General features: G+C 33.4%; 1 pseudogene; it reads right to left on the bottom strand.

The window, feature by feature from the left end:
• LOC149540162 (proline-rich receptor-like protein kinase PERK8) overlaps nucleotides 1-12,466 on the bottom strand; it is a 63,261-nt pseudogene extending 50,795 nt beyond the window's left edge.
• Nucleotides 12,467-17,013: the final 4,547 nt, after the last annotated feature.

Below are 17,013 nucleotides of genomic sequence, written 5' to 3'. Positions count from 1 at the left end.
AAAACTCCCTATGAATTATGGTATGGCTACAAACCCAATGTAAGTTATCTAAAAATATTTGGAAGCAAATGTTATATTTTGAAAGAATCAAGAAAAGAAAAATTTGATGTAAAAGGTGATGAAGGAATATTTTTAGGATATTCTTGCAAAAGCAAAGCATATAGATGTTTAAATCTATCCACTCACAAAGTTATAGAAAGTGCACATGTGAAAGTTGATGAGTTTGCAGAAAAATCTGAAAAAGAAAACAAAAGGGTACCTGAAGATTACAGAAGATTTTTTTACATTGAACCAGATACCATACCAAGCATATCGTTCACTCAAGAATCCTCAACTCCCGAGTCATCATTAATTGAGCTGCAAAAAGTTCAAACCGAGCAACAGCAACATTCAGACACTACCGAGCAAGTATCTACCGAGTCTGAAGCACTTGAGCCAATTCTTACCGAACCAAAACAGCCTAAACATGAAATTGAAGCACAAGGAGATAGCAATGAAACTCATTTAAGAGGCAAAGAACCTATATTAGCTAAATATGTTAGAAGGCATCATGCACTAGAACAGATCATTGGAGACAAGTCTGAAGGAACTTTGACAAGAAGCAAACTGAAAAATACTTGTTTACTTGTTGATTTTGAACTTAGAAGCATTAAAGATGCATTAACAAATGATAGTTGGATTGAGGCAATGAATGAGGAAATAGAACAGATAGAGAAGAACAAGACATGGACTCTAGTACCCAAGCCTAAAAATAAGAATGTAATTGGAACCAAGTGGGTATTCAGAAACAATTTGACTAAAGATGGTAAAGTATCCAGAAACAAAGCTAGATTGGTATGCAAAGGATACTCTCAAGAAGAAGGCATAGATTATGGAGAAACCTTTGCTCCTGTTGCAAGATTGGAAGGAGTTAGAACCTTACTTGCATATGCTACTCACAAAGGATTCAAAGTTTATCAGATGGATGTCAAGTCAGCATTCCTCAATGGAATATTGGATGAAGAGGTTTACATTGAACAACCTGAAGGCTTTGTTGATCCAAATAAAAGGGACATGGTATGCAAATTATACAAGGCACTGTATGGTCTAAAACAAACCCCTAGAGCATGGTATGAAAGATTGCATAACTATCTTATTCAGATTAGTTTTCAAAGAACTAATGATAATAGTAGCTTGTAAATAAAGGAAGGACCAGATAATAAGATTGTCTTGGCAAAAATATTTGTAGATGATACTGTTTTCACAGGACATGATGATCTTTGCAAAGAATTTTCAAAACAAATGAACAAGGAATTTGAAATGTCTATGTTTGGTGAAATAAAATTCTTTGTTGGTCTTCAAATTCAACAAAATAAGAATGGCATCTACATCACTCAACCAAAATACATCAAGGAGATATTGAAAAAGTTTGGTATGGAGGATTGTAAACTTGTTGGAACTCCAATGTGTACTGGATTGAAACTTACCAAAGATGATGAATCCAAAGAGGTAGATCAAACATTGTATAGATCTATGATTGGAAAATTGCAATACGTAGTTCATACCAGGCCATATATTGCCCTTGTAGTTGGTATTGTTGCAAGATTTTCAGCAAAGCCAAGAGAAACTCACTTGATGGCAATTAAAAGAATAATGTGATATTTGAAAGGAACTGAAGATTATGGCTTATGGTACAAATTTGGAGGTAATTTGGATTTAAAAGTGTTTACTGATGCTGATTGGGTAGGAAACCTTGATGACAGAAAAAGCACAAGTGGAGGAGCATTCTTTCTTGGAAAAAGATTGGTTTCCTGGACAAGAAAAAAGCAGAATTGTACATCCCAATCTACAGCAGAGGCAGAGTATGTTGCTACAGCAGTAAACTATTCAAATATTGTTTGGTTTAAGCAGTTATTGCAAGGAATGAAGATGGAAATCAAAGAACCAATTGCCATGTTCTGTGACAATACTAGTGCAATCAACATATCTAAGAATCCAGTGATGCATTCCAAGACCAAGCATATTGCAATAAAATATCATTTTGTCAAAGAGTTGGTACAAGACAAGGAGATCAGACTGGAATATGTCCATACAAAAGAACAAATTGTTGACATATTCACAAAGCCTTTACCTAAGGATGCATTTTTGTATCTCAGAGGTAAGTTAGGGGTCATTCCCCTATCTGAAGTCCACTAGAAATAAGTTCTAGTAATGCATCAACACATACAGGATTGAAGAACTATCTGTTGATACAGTTTCATCAGAAACATTGCATATGAATCAGTACTAAAGGTACATTATAAATCACTTAACTTTTATTGTCTTTGGCATGTGTTGTCAAACAGGGAGAGATTTTACTATCAAATCCTTCTGAAATTTGTGAAGTTTGGAAAAGTTTTCCATGAAGTCCCTTAACAGAGGGAGACTATTGAAAGAGGGAGAAGTCTGTTATCTTGTTGAACAAAGAGGGAGAAGTCTATTATCTTGTTGAACTTGTTTTCAAAATTTCATTTTTGTTATGACATGTTGTGTTTCCATCAATGCCAAAGAGGGAGATTGTTGGATAATGTTGTCCTTGATGTCACACAAATTTCATATCAGTCATTAGTCTCAAGTTCACTGAGCTCAGACAGTTTGCAATGCAATTTACAGTACCAACCGAGCTCACTCGGTCATCAAAGGAAATGTGGAAGACAGTATTAACTGAGCTAACTCAGTCAATGAAGGAAATGTGAAAAACCAGTGTTAATCAAGATTCACTCGATCTCCAAAGGTTAGTTTCCACCGAGCTCACTCGGTCATCAAATGAATTATGGAAAGGTCAGTGTTAACCAAGCTTCACTTGTTCTCCAAAGATTAGTTTCCACCGAGCTCACTCGGTCATTAAATGAATTATGGAAAATTCAGTGTTAACCGAGCTTCACTCGGTCTCCAAAGATTAGTTTCCACCGAGCTCACTCGATTATCTCAGGAAACTCAATAATTACCGAGTTCTCCTGGCGATTGATAGTTTGTCATGAAGTTCGCTGTATCAACCGAGCTCAGTCGGTTAACATAGGAATTATTTTCTGAACAAAGTTCACCATGCAGGGTCGGCCAGTATAGGGATTTGCTAATTAATTACTTTTAGCCGACTATTGTAATTGTTTGTTTTAGTCAGTGATTTGAGTCGACTAAGATAATCTGAAAGGTATATATGGTCATTCAAGTTATGAATTAAAGTGTGTGATTATGAAAAAGTTATGAATGTGAATTATAGTATGAAGAGGTGAATGTTGCGAAAAGTCTGATGGAGGATCAGATGTGTTAAAGGAGCTACAAAGTTGTATTTGATTAGTAAGGATCCAATCAAGCATAACAGAGATCTGCATTCAGCAAAGATAAGTTGCACATTATATCAAGTCATTTCATTGTTGCTTTCTAACCATTGTAACAGTGTATTCAAAATCTCTTAACAGAGTTTGTTTAATAGCCATTCAATAAATCCTCTAACAAGGTGACAGTTCAGTTGAATTGTTCTAAAGACCTCTAACAAGGCCACTCCTAACAGGGTGATTAAATCCTTTAATAGGGTCACACCTAACAGTGTGTTTTTGTAACCTTTAACAGGGTTGGCTCCTAACAGGGCTCACTTCAGAAGAGTGAAAAAGTTATATTGGTGGTTTTTCCCATATTGGATTTCCACGTTAAAACTGGTGTCTCTTGTGTTCTTAATTGCTAAATTACTTTGTGCATGATATCATATCAGTTCTTAATATTTATCATTTGCTGCATTATCAAGTTTCAACATTTTATAAATAAGATCAAAGGTCTTTTTAGACATCTTAGGGACTGTGGAAAGTTTTTGTAGTAATTGATTCACCCCCTCCCCCTCTCAGTTACTGTATTCTCATTTCCAACACTTGCTTCAAGCCATATAAACTTTTCTTCAATTTGCACACTTAGTTCTCCTTACCTTTGACCTCAAATCCCTGTGACTGAGCCATATATATCTCTTCATCCAAATCACCATGAAGAAAGGTTGTTTTAACATCAAGCTTCTCTAAATGCAAATCTTTAGTAGCCACAATACTTAAAACAGTATGGATAGAAGTCATTTTAACAACAGGAGAAAATATCTCATCAAAATTGATTCCTTTTTCTATGTAAATCCTTTTACAACTAACTTGGCTTTAAATATTTTCTTAGCTCCTTCTTCTTCTTTCAACCTATAAACCCACTTATTCTGTAAAGCCTTTTTACCTATAGGTAACTTCCTTAAATCCCATGTCTTATTCTTTAGCAAAGAGTCCATTTCGTCTTTCATTGCAGACTCCCATTGAATCTTAGTATCCACCTACAAAACTTCATCATAACATTCAAGTTCACCAGCATCTATTAATATAAAGAATACAAAGAGGGAGAAAATATTTTTGGTAGTCTAATTTGCCTTGTTGACCATCTAATATGCATTGGTGTGTGTGGTATTTGTGGTTGTGTTTGTTACACATCATGAGGAATGGTTGGAACATCATCTTGTAGAGTATCATCCAACAATACATAATCATCTCCTTTCTTCTCATGTTGCTGCAATAGATCCTTGTACAACACTTTGTCATTAAAGATGACATCCATGCTTCTTTCAATTTTATAATTTTCAAAATCCCAAAGCTTATAACCAAATTAATTAATGGCATATCCAACAAATAAATATTTCTTTGACTTAGCTTCTAGCTTCGTTCTATTTTGAAAATCTATGTGAGGAAATACTTCACAACCGAAGGTTTTGAGAAAAGAATAACTCACCTTCTTACTATTCCATGCTTCCTCTGGAATACCACAACCAAAAGCAGTAGAGGGACCTCTATTAATCAAATATATAGAAGTATTGATAGCCTCCACCCACATGTGTAAGGGCAACCCAACATGCAACCTCATGCTCCTTGCACATTCCATTATAGTCCTATTCATTAGTTCAGCCACTCCATTTTCTTGTGGAGTCCTTGGAACAATTTTTTGTCTATAAATAAAATTAGTAGAGCAATAATCTTCAAATTCATGACTGCAATACTCACCACCATTATCATATCTAAGACATTTTAATTTCTTACCAGTCTCATTTTCAACCAAGCATTTTCATTTCTTAAAAGTTTGAAATATATCACATTTCTGTCTAAGAAAATAAACTCATACTTTTCTAGTTGCGTCATTAATAAATGTAACATAATAATGAGAGCCACCAAGGGAAGATACCTAAGCTAGTCCCCATACATCGGTATGCACAAGCTCTAATTTCTCCTTTTTGTTTTCCTTCTCCATCTTCACAAAACTCACTCTCTTTTGTTTTCCATACACACAACTTTCATAGAAATCCATATTAACACATTTCAAAACTAGTAAAACTTTCTTTGAATGAAGTACTTTCATACATTTCTCACTCATGTGCCCAAGTTTGTTGTGCCATGGTGCTATATTAGTATTTATAGCAGTTAATTTTTCTCCCTACTCAATGATAGCAAGTGTTCCTGAACATTCATTTTTGTCTAAAACAATTAAAGTAGAAGGAACAATATAACCTATGCAAAGATATAAGGTACCTACTTTCACACCTATTGCTACTATAAGATAACCTTTTGAAACCTTCTAGTTTTTATCATTAAAAGTAACTACACAACCCTCATCACAGAGTTTCCCTACTGAAATTAAATTCCTACTCAGCCTTGGAACATGTCTTACCTCATGTAATAGCCAATGATTTCCATTCTGCAACTTAATCTTAACTTTTTCGTTTCTAACAATTTGAAATGGTTCGTTATGCCCCAAATAAATAAGTCCAAAATCCCCTTGGACATAATCAATGAAATAACCTCTATGAGGTGTAGCATGAAATGAAGCACTAGAATCTAAAACACATGAATCATCAACACTTTCTAAAGACAAAAGAAAAACATCCTCTTCAAATTTGTCACTTATCACATTTTCCACCTTGTCTCCATCTAGTTTATCTCCTTTAGTTTTCTTTCGATTCCAACAATTTTTCTTTTTGTGCCCTCTTTCCCATAGTACTAGTAGCCATTCGGTCCTCTCAATTGAGACCTCCTATCCTTTGACTTTCCTCTTGATTTCCCATGATTTCCAGAGTTGCTTTCTCTCTTAGTCATTTTACCCCTACTTTGTGCATTCAAAGAACTACTTGATGTAGATCCACCTGAGGTTTTCCTAAGAGTTTCCTCACTCAAAATAACACCGATCACATCATCACATTTTAGGGTACTAGATCCAAGAACATAATTACTCATAACCATTAACAAGCCATTCCAACTTTCAAGCAAAGAATACAAAATCAAGAGAGCCCTAATTTATTCATCAAAATTGATACCCACAGAAGATAATTGAGTAGTAATAGTATTAAACTCATTTATATGATCTACAACAAATCCACCTTCTACCATGTTCATATTAAATAAATGCTTCATGATGAATACATTGTTTGAAGCAGAGGGTTTTCATATAGTTTCGCTAGGCTTTGCATCAATTCTTCTATCATCTTCACTTTTGTAATATTAAATGCCACTGATGGTGCTAGGCATAACTGAATGCTTCCGAGTGCCTTTCTGTGTAAACTATCCCATTCATCATTTGACATAGACCCCTGATTCTTGGTTATGCCTTCCAAGGGCTTCCATAAATCCTTCTGATAAAGATAGTCTTCCATTTGAATCTTCCATAACTAGAAGTTCTACCCATTAAACCTATCAACCCTTAGCTTACCCTCATCTGCCATTGCTCCCACTCAATTGTGAGACTTTCCTATAGAGGATAACTGAAAAACAACCTTGGTCTAATACCACTTGTTAGGATTAAACCATGAATAGAAAATAACAATTACATGCAAATATAACCAATAATCAAAAATAATAGAACACACAAAAAAGAATACAAGACACCAAGATTTAATGTGGTTCACCCAATCCCTAGGTTATGTCCACCAAAGAGCAAGTACGATGTTATTACGATCCAGTGATTATAACCTGATTACAATCCATAATCCCTTACAACTCAATACCGCCGTAAGAAAAAATTTCACATCACAACTTAATGAAAATACCTAACCCTAAACCCTATTATACAAGTAATTTTATGCCACTTTAGGATTACAACATGTTGGCCATATGTCGGCCATATGTACAATACTTATGAAGTATGTACAATACTTTGCTGATTAGTCACCACAAACTAGCAATAGTTTGGCTACATTTTTTTTGGGATCTACAACATACTACATCAAAACCAAAAGTTTTCTATGTTTGGACTCATTCATAAGTCATAGTCATTGAATGACCTATTTCTTTGGAAACACGTATTATTTAGGAATTTTGGTTTATATACATGAAAAGTTTTGAACTCTCCCAATTTATAGGATTTGATATTATTGACCCTAAATGATGTTATTATATGCATATTTTCCATGGGTGTGTTATATATTTGTTTTGAAACTTTTTTTTGTAGTTTATATTTTAAGAGAAACGTAAGTTGCATATCTCCAAAACTACATGCATTGATAATAGTTGTGTCCTAAAATGAATTGAAGATGATTCAATGATATAACACTACCAAAAATTTTGATTGTGGTAATCAACAAAAATAAATTACGTGTATTTCCTAACTTAACATTTGCAGTTCAAGTCCTCTCATGAAAAAACAACTAATAGTAAATAGTGTCATGGTATTTTAACATTAACCACAAAAGTATTTTTAGGAAATATTTCATTAAATGAATTAATTTTTTAATCCATAGGAGAGAAATTGAAAAGGTTATCATACTCAATGTCTTGGGAGAATTCTTGATGTGAGATTTATGACCACTCCAACATGTAGGATAAAACACAAAGTATTATATCCTCTCTTGAACAAGTTAGCTCCATATTCTAAACAATATGGCAGTGTGATCATGTTAAGCAACCAAAAGGTTCACAATGTGAACATGTAAGTAATTATGGAAACAACTAAGTTTTATGATGTAATATGCTAATACTCACAAAAGGACGTACACTATTTATTCAATGAAATCTATCAACTTTTCAAATGGTGAATGGTTTTGCAATATGAGCACTTCAACTAATCCTAACAATAGTTTTGAAATAAAATGCAAAGGAGATTGGGTTCAAAAATATAATCTACTTCTATCAATACAAGAGATTATTTATGATGAAGTGAAATCAATCCAAACTTTGCTTCCCCAAGTTGAACTACACAAAGTTTGTTCATATATTTTAAGGATGTACAAGTGACTTGCTAAAGCACATCAACACCACAAGATGTGTAAATCAATGGGCATTATATAATTGAAGTTACATCTTCCAATAAGTCAACCTAACCCTAACTTTACACTATCACTTGCAATCAATAAGTAAAAAATGGTATGAACATAAGTAGTTTCACCATTGATCAACAACAATATCTTTCATACAACTACTCAACATCAACAAATCCTAAGTGAGAAATAGGAAACATGCTAATAGCCAAATAACACAAGTCTTCACTGAGCCTCAAGGAGTCTATAATTATTTAGATAGAATTTTGGTAAACAATTTGGCAAAAGTCTCCCTTACAAATGAAATGAACAAGCCTATATATATATATATATATATATATATATATATATATATATATATATATATATATATATATATATATATATATATATATATATATATATATATATATATAGATATATAAAATGTTCTCAAGTACAAATAATGTTCTAGATTGATTCAAGATCAATGATCAAACTAATTTGAAATAACCTAATTAGGGTTTTCCACAATCATTGCTTACAAGTATTAAGTGACATCCAATGAGAAAATTACTTATTATGAAATGCATATCCTTTTATGGATGAGCCAATGAGAAAAATCATTTTCATAATGCATTAAATGCCTTCCACATGTCCAATTGTAAATGAATTTGATTGGATAAACTTGGACAAGTTGACTTGCAATTCTTTGATTGGTTGAAAATGTTTGGTCACCAACTCATCATGCATATCTTTATCCTTGATTCACAAATAAGGGATATCTCTAACTTTGATCAACTCTTCTAAAACTATCTCCCTCGTGCATGATTGTAATAGATCTTATTCTCAATTTGCTAATTCTTCGTAAGTGTTCTTCATACTATTCATTTTGGAAATCTCCTCCTTGAAATATTTGATGTTATGCTTCTGCTGATATCTCAACTTGAACTTCTTTTGTCCATTTGAAGTTATTTTTTCCTTGATAAATACATGTAACAAATACCATGGCCTTCTCTACTTATATCACATCTTCTATTTGCAGATGTGTTCTGCTTGGGATGGCAGCTACTTTAAGAGAGTTTGTACGATTCACATAATTGAATATACAGACAATGGTCAAAAGTCTTGCTTGGTAAATCTAGGTAAGTTTATGGGTAGTCTTCACAGAGTTGTAGGATAAATGCTCTGTATTTTATCATTTAGACAAGGTTTTTTAGATATTAAAGTCGGAGTTACTTGGATGAATCTCATAAAAAACGAGTTGTTCTAAAATGAGCCTCACAAATTTGACACATGTCTACTATAGCCACAAGGTGACGATAACTGTAGACCATTTTCTTACTATTTTAAAGTTGGGAATGAGTGAATGGATCATATTAAACTTTAGTTATTCTCCAACGCACCTCACAATGTTGACGTGTCTGCTTTGCCTATAAGGCATATTATTGATTTTGAAGGGGTTCAAATATGGGCTATCCTTTCATGAGTTCCTCTCACTACAAAATCTAAGGCATCTTATAGCTATTGGTTTATTGGCATGATGTAGAGTCCAACTTTTTTACCTTGGACATATGACAGACATAGATTGCGATCCATACGCATTACTAAATTCTTATGGGTATGACACAAGTACATGACCATGCACCCTATAATGTAGCTGAAAAAATATATATACTTTCTTAGAGGGGTCATGGTGTCTGACCACCTACAGATTCTATTTTCCGGAGTACCTTAAGTTTTATCATGTGTATCTCTTGGTAGTTCAGGGGAGTTTAAATGAAAAAAAAGATTTCTGAATGGTGTCACCACAACCATGATAGTGAAGCCAAGAAAAACATGCACATGATCTAACTATCTAGAAAAACTTAAGCAATACTTAATTCTGAACCAATTCAAACTTTTATGTGCTTCTTGTATAACTTGGTAGATACCACGTTCGTGCTCGGTAGTTATATTGTCATTCAGTGTCCTCCTGACTTGGTTAAGCATGTATGGCTCGGTTATGTCTTTTCTCGGTGTACATGTATATGCCCGGTGTACATAAATCTTGGTTATTACTATCTCATAATTATGCTTATGCTCTGCCTTGGCTTGATTAAAACTATAACTTGATAACCTAATTCACAACAAATGTTACTAATCTATGAGAAGTAAAAGCCCTCTATGACTATGCAGAAAGTATCATGTAAAGAAATCCACCCACAAGAAAGACAACCCAAAAAGAATGACAAATTTAAAGAATTCCAACAAGCCATTTGGAGAAGTGAGTTACCATTACTGTGGAAAGCCTGGCCACATACACAACAATTGAACAGAAATCCACCCACAAGAAAGACAACCCAAAAAGAATGACAAATTTAAAGAATTCCAACAAGCCATTTGGAGAAGTGAGTTACCATTACTGTGGAAAGCCTGGCCACATACACAACAATTGAACAGAGTAGCAAAACATGAAGAATTAGTCAAATCAACATACGTATAAGAAGGATCAACTACTTGAAGATTCAATTCAGACCACACATGTGGAAAATGTAAAAGAATAATATGTTGATTAAGAAGAATTAATTAACAAGTACATTTTAAAAGAAGCTAAAGGGGATCAGGTCAACATTGCACATAACATCACATTGCAGGTCAAAGAGAGAGAAACTGCCAAGGAAATGTCAATCCGAAAAGATGTTTCCTTGAAAATGCACCGTTTAAGTCCAGCCTGGAAAAATATTTGTTGTTTATGAGCCAAATTGAACAAAAAGAGTAAGCGCACTACTCAAAGAAAAATGTGCCCTTTGAGATAATAGAACTCAAGAAGCAGCCACAGGCAACTCGAACCTTCATAATTTGATGCAAAGAGGAGAAAATACCCTATTGATCATTGCAGGCCCATAAGATAAATTACAACAAGAATACCTCAGGCATTTGATACATCCCTGTCCAAAATGAATATAAAGCTTGATTTCCCTTAGTCACTGACATTTAAAACTTTACGCAAAGCTTTCTTCATGGGAAAGCATCCTAGAGATATTTTTTATAAAGATAACAAATTGAGAGAGAAAACCAAAAAAGTCAATATAACTTTTCTGGATTCATGATTTCCATGTCACAAGGAGAAGATATGTACTTCATCACTTTCATAAATGACACGTCTAGGAGAAGTTGGATCTAGCTCCCCAAGAACAAGCAGAAAGCATTTGGGCATTGAAAGACTTAAAAAAATAGGTAGGAAATAAAAGTGGCAAGGAGATCGAAGTCCAAAGAAGAAACTATGCAAGTGAGCCAGCTGTAAGGAAATTGCAGAAGGTTGCATACGCATTGGGATCGACACACTACTAAGTACTCCACATACTCCAGGAATTGATAGTAGCACGAAGGCCGAGTTAAATATAAATGCCAAAAACGTAACTCCATATTTTTCATGGAACGAAATCAAAATTGCTACCCAAAATACATGTAGTTATTTTTTAAGATACCACAATCAAGGAGGCTTCAACGGGGAAAACCCAATAAATACTTAGATGCAGTGCCTATATGCATGTTCCAAAAGGTACTAGGAAGAAATATGATGATAGGGTAAAAATCAAGTTTATCTCGACATGGTAAAATGGTGAGGATTTTCATTTATTAAAATTAAAGAGAAGAATGTGCATGCATCCTACACCATTACCTTATTTAAACAAGAAACAGAGCTATATCAACATCATTTGGCTTCTAGTGAATTAAAAAGACACAAAAGCCCAAAATGCTAGAATCCAGCAATTCAAGGCCAAATATCAAGTTAAACTTTAAAGAGTCCCTCATAAACAAGCTTAAGATTTCATAAATGGGGTATTATAGCATGTATCTATATGTCTCACGTGTGCAGAAATGTACAAACTTGTTTCTGTACCCATTTTTAAATTGTAGCATAAATCATGAGAGATCATACATAGCATGATCGACTATTGCAACAAATCAAATCTTTTAAATCCTAACATTTGTGAAGCATTTTCCTTTTCATACAAGCTCTCAGAATACTTCCTTGCAAACATTCAAACCATTCTTCTATAAAAGAACACAATATAAAACATTTACCTCATAATAAAGAGGCAATGCCTCACGGAGTGAAGATTCAGCTTCCTCAATGTTTCCTTCATCAAGCTTTGTTTCAACCTTGGTTGTTTTAGCAGAGAATCCATTGGAAAAAACCTCTTTAAATGCCATAGAATTCTCAGCCATGTCACCTTCATCTATCATGACTTTCTCCCTTGAACAGGTACACGAGATTTTGAAATTCAACACCTTTCTTGCCCTGCATAACCACCACGTCAAATTGACACAACATTTACCCAACCACCTGTTAGAACAAGCAATAACATCAACTCACTTGTGTCAAAGAAAATTGCATGGCTATGGTTAATTCAAGACAGAAAAATCTGAATCTAAAACAACAAAAAATATGAATAGGAAAAGCTTGAATATATTCTCATGATGAAACCATAAAGCTGAAATTTGAAAATGAGGATTCTTTCTGAATGAAAAATCTGAAAAAAAATTGATTAATTCTCATTTCAGAAGATAGACAATATTTTTTCTTCTAAGAGAGTTGTTAAACAACAAATGAAGCACTTTTGTATGTTTCAGTAAGTTCCCATAAAAGAATAAAATCAAGCATAACCATAACTAAACTTAGGTAAGTTAAATGAATGGTCAAAAGACATGAGATGAAAATTTAACCCGTCAAAGATAACATATAAAAGGAAGATAACTCCATTTAATGTGTATGGGAAAGAAGAGAAGAGAAGAGGTGAATCAAGAAATAATTAATAGAGATGAAACTAAGGAAGAAAATTGATGTCCTTGTCGATTTCCAATTTCTTGGCCAACACAATTTGTGCTTCCATGGTTTCTAGGTATGGTCAATGGATCATGTAATGGTGACTAATAGTTTGTGAAAATCACCTTTTAGGAAGTTCTGATACTTCACCTCTGTGAACATCACCTAGATCAAATAGTGCTAAGTGTTTCATTCATTCTCATGAGATATGAGTTCGTGTGAACCACTACTCAGGAAATATGGGTCAATGAGTTTGACTCAAAAACTACACAACTAAATCCTAATAGAAATATCACAGTTTGTGTGCAAATAATTCAATGTGGACTGCAAATAGGAGGTTTGAAGGATATGCAATAAATGTCAAAATATAGAGCTCTTGCAATGTAAGAGATAATGATATTTTATGAGTGGTTTGCATTGCAAGAAAATAGGATTTGAGTCTTAAATGTTGTAATAGAGATCAAGTTATAAACATGACCTTAAATCAAGTGAACAAGATGATGTTGTGGATCAAGTTACTGGTTATATGTTTGACTTTCCTTAATGAATGTATAGTTTGGGACTTCAAATGGATTGGGGATCCTTAAAGGTCATTTGGTGTTATTTATGGTGATTTGGTAGGGTATTCAGATATATTTGTCATACCTTGAACCTTTTAACTGGAATTCATAGGAAACAAGAACTTCTCAACATGTGGTATAGATCGATATTAAAAAGTCTTCTTGGTGAGGAATGTTAACATTTAGGTTTTTTTTTCATGTGGGCTTTGTTATAGTTTCTTGGTTAAGTAAGAAGAGGATGATACTTGTTATTTCCTCTAAGAGGATGTGCCTCTAGCTTTGCCACCTCACCGTTAATTGCCCTAATGGGACCAATGAAATTGTTGCTCTGGTTCTTCTCACACCATTCTTAGAGTCACCAAGGGCGGTCCTCCCTCATTGATTGGCTAATGCAAAGATTGGTCTTCTCCCCATGGAGATCAAACATACTGGCCTCTTTCCCATGCCGAAAATCATTGCTTAGCATTCTCTCATAGACTTTGCAAAAGGGAAATTAGAGATTTTACAATTAAATCTAACTACTTTACCTTAATACTAGAATGTTCAAAAACTAATTGTAATCAAGATGTAGAAGTTCTGAGTAGTTAGTTCTTCTCCGTCATCAAATCCCATTGATGATGGAGAAGGACTACCCAATAAAGGTTGGGTTTTCCTTAATGATAGTTCTACTGCCTATAGGTTTTATAACTTATCTAGCTTAGGTTCTCAGGTTATTATGATTTTTTGACATTGTGATGTGACTTCTTGTTTCATTTTGTGGTATAATTGATTTATATAGTTGCTTTATTTTTTTTAGATCTCATGGGTACTTGTGTTTAGTTTGTTGGGTTTTAGCTCATGATATTTTCCACTCCATCTGATATTTGTGGATGATAGACTCATAATATTTTTTTAAAGAAATATATATCCTCTATGTTATTGGCTTTCGAATTAAGTTTTCAAGAAATGTAGAAAAACAAAAGGAAACAAGATCAAGGGCAATAGTTCAATTGCCAATTGATTTGCGAGTCTTCTGATGTAAGTAGTAAGGGTCAGACTAAATATAGTTAACTCTAGTATTCTCTACATTGCACCTCATAAATAGTGCTCCGGTATCTTCATTAACTCTACAATAAATGACTTAGACCATGTTAAACGGTAATATTTACAACTTTCACAACTGAAAGTCTAATTATCAACATTCTTTCTAGCCTTTAATGTTAAGAGTACTCAAGCTCAAATTGGGTGCCACTAAAGCTAAAAAACTAAAGAGCAAACAAATTGTCCCAAAGTGGATTGATGGATTCAATTCCACATGTTCGAAGTTTGACTAATGTCATCAATGAAATGATAGTTGGCCAATAAGTTTCCTACTTAAATGGATCCTTCTTGTGCTTATTTCTTAATCAGCCCATGATAATAAGCAAGTACTAATAGTGGGGATGTAGGGATGCAATGTAGTATGTATATTATTCTTCAGCAAAGTTAGAAAGGGGAACAAGTGTATTATCGAACATATGTTACTCTACCCTAAATAGAAAAAATGCCTATAGAACCTTGGAAAGATAGTTCTACATTTAATATGGAATTTTTTAATGAATTCATAAATAATATCTACATTACCCTAGTAATGGCCAAAAAAACAACCACAACAAAAACAAGAGTGCATTCAATTTTTGCATTGGCTAACATCTAATTTAAGAAAAATCCTTTATTAAAGAATGTATTTTCATATTCCCTTAAGCAATCTGTGATAAATACAAATTTTTTGGCCTAAGTATTCCCATCCTAAACTTAGATATAAATTTTGTATTACCCATAGATTTGGGTAGTCCAGGACCTCATAAAATTGCAAGACCTCTACACACTAGTACACAGTGTTCAATACTTTTATATATAGAGTAAGAAACCTTAAACAATAATCAACAGGATTATCAAACCAAGAAAAGATTAGATTTCTATAATAGTATTTGATTATGAAAATTGAATAAAAGTACCAGAGACATAGATTGGTAGTTGAGATGTTTTAAATATTCCATTAAATATTACTTAGTATAGATTGATAGTCAATATCTTTAAACAATAGAGCAACCGAATTCCATTAAGTATACTTTTGATAGTTGATATGTCTAAATATTTCACATTAAAAATTACTTAGTACAGTTCATTTTTTTTCCACACGAACCTGTAGCCAAAAATATTTAGCCAATAAAAAATATAGTGTAACAAGATTATTTGCTTACAAAAACTTGAAGTTCCTAGTTTTTTTGTTTTGATTTTAATTTTCAATTTTCAATTTAAATGAAAAACAATTACTATGGAGTTGGTTGAGGTCTATAATTTGTATTTCAATACATAGAGATGATTTAGAAACTTGCAATACATGCCAACTTAAGATGAGCAAACATAGATTTTCTATAGAGACAGTCTCCACTAGTGATGAAGAGATGAGTTTTTGTCAAGTATATTCCACTAATCCATTCTTTATGAGTTCCTTCTTTGTTCCATTATCCTTGGCCATTTCAATAAGTTTAAAATTCTTTGTTTTATGTTGCATATTCCCATTAAGTGCTTATGTTGACCAACATCAACTGATGCATACTGACTGATTTTAGAGAACAAAACATTGGTATTGCATATTAAACAGTTCTTTTTTGTAATAATTACAAAAGGTGGTCTTTGGGAATCATTTGTCCCTTCGATACCTCCTTGACATATTACTTTCTCAAGTTCTTATAATTTTTGTACAAATCACTATCCTCTTCTAATCATGTTAGAATATGTCCTTCTTTTACATTTCCATATGCCATATGTTGTGGATAATTAAGCACAAATAAATAGTGTATGATGACATCATTTTCATATTCTGGGCCAACCACATAGTATTCTTTTTTGAATGATTTTATGCTGACAAGATTTCACAAAGAGAAATCATAGAGTACTCTTTCATTATTGTACTTGTTGGTGCTCAAAATTAAAGGCACAATTTTGAGCATTTTTGAGAAAATCAAGCCCTTTAAATGTTTTTTGATTCCTATATACCTAGTTGTATCTTTGAGTCCCATGAGGTGTTTAATGTTTCTAACACTTTCCATTTAGCCTATCCATTTGTTTCATAAAGTTAGATTGATTTTATGAGCCATTTCATGAAGTCCCATTTTGAGCAAATTCCAAATTTGCATTTTCACCTGTGTCAAACAATGACAAGAGGTTGTGTTTGCAATTGAATATCTCACACCTAGAAATGTGTCATGACCCACTACTTTGGGAATATCTAGTGTCCATACCTGAGAGCCTATGTTTCAGATTCTAAGTCATTTCAAATCTGTTCGACTAGGTTTTGAATCCCTCAAAGTTGGTAGTTTACTATTTTCATGTTGATGCATGTCATAATTTTGGGAAGCCCTATT

The sequence above is a fragment of the Cupressus sempervirens genome, chromosome 9 (assembly GCF_028749045.1).
Source record: "Cupressus sempervirens isolate cs-2001-9-10 chromosome 9, ASM2874904v1, whole genome shotgun sequence".
In the NCBI taxonomy this organism is placed as follows: domain Eukaryota; kingdom Viridiplantae; phylum Streptophyta; class Pinopsida; order Cupressales; family Cupressaceae; genus Cupressus; species Cupressus sempervirens.
The sequence above is the reverse complement of the archived record's forward strand: the minus strand, read 5'-3'. Positions and strand labels throughout refer to the sequence as shown.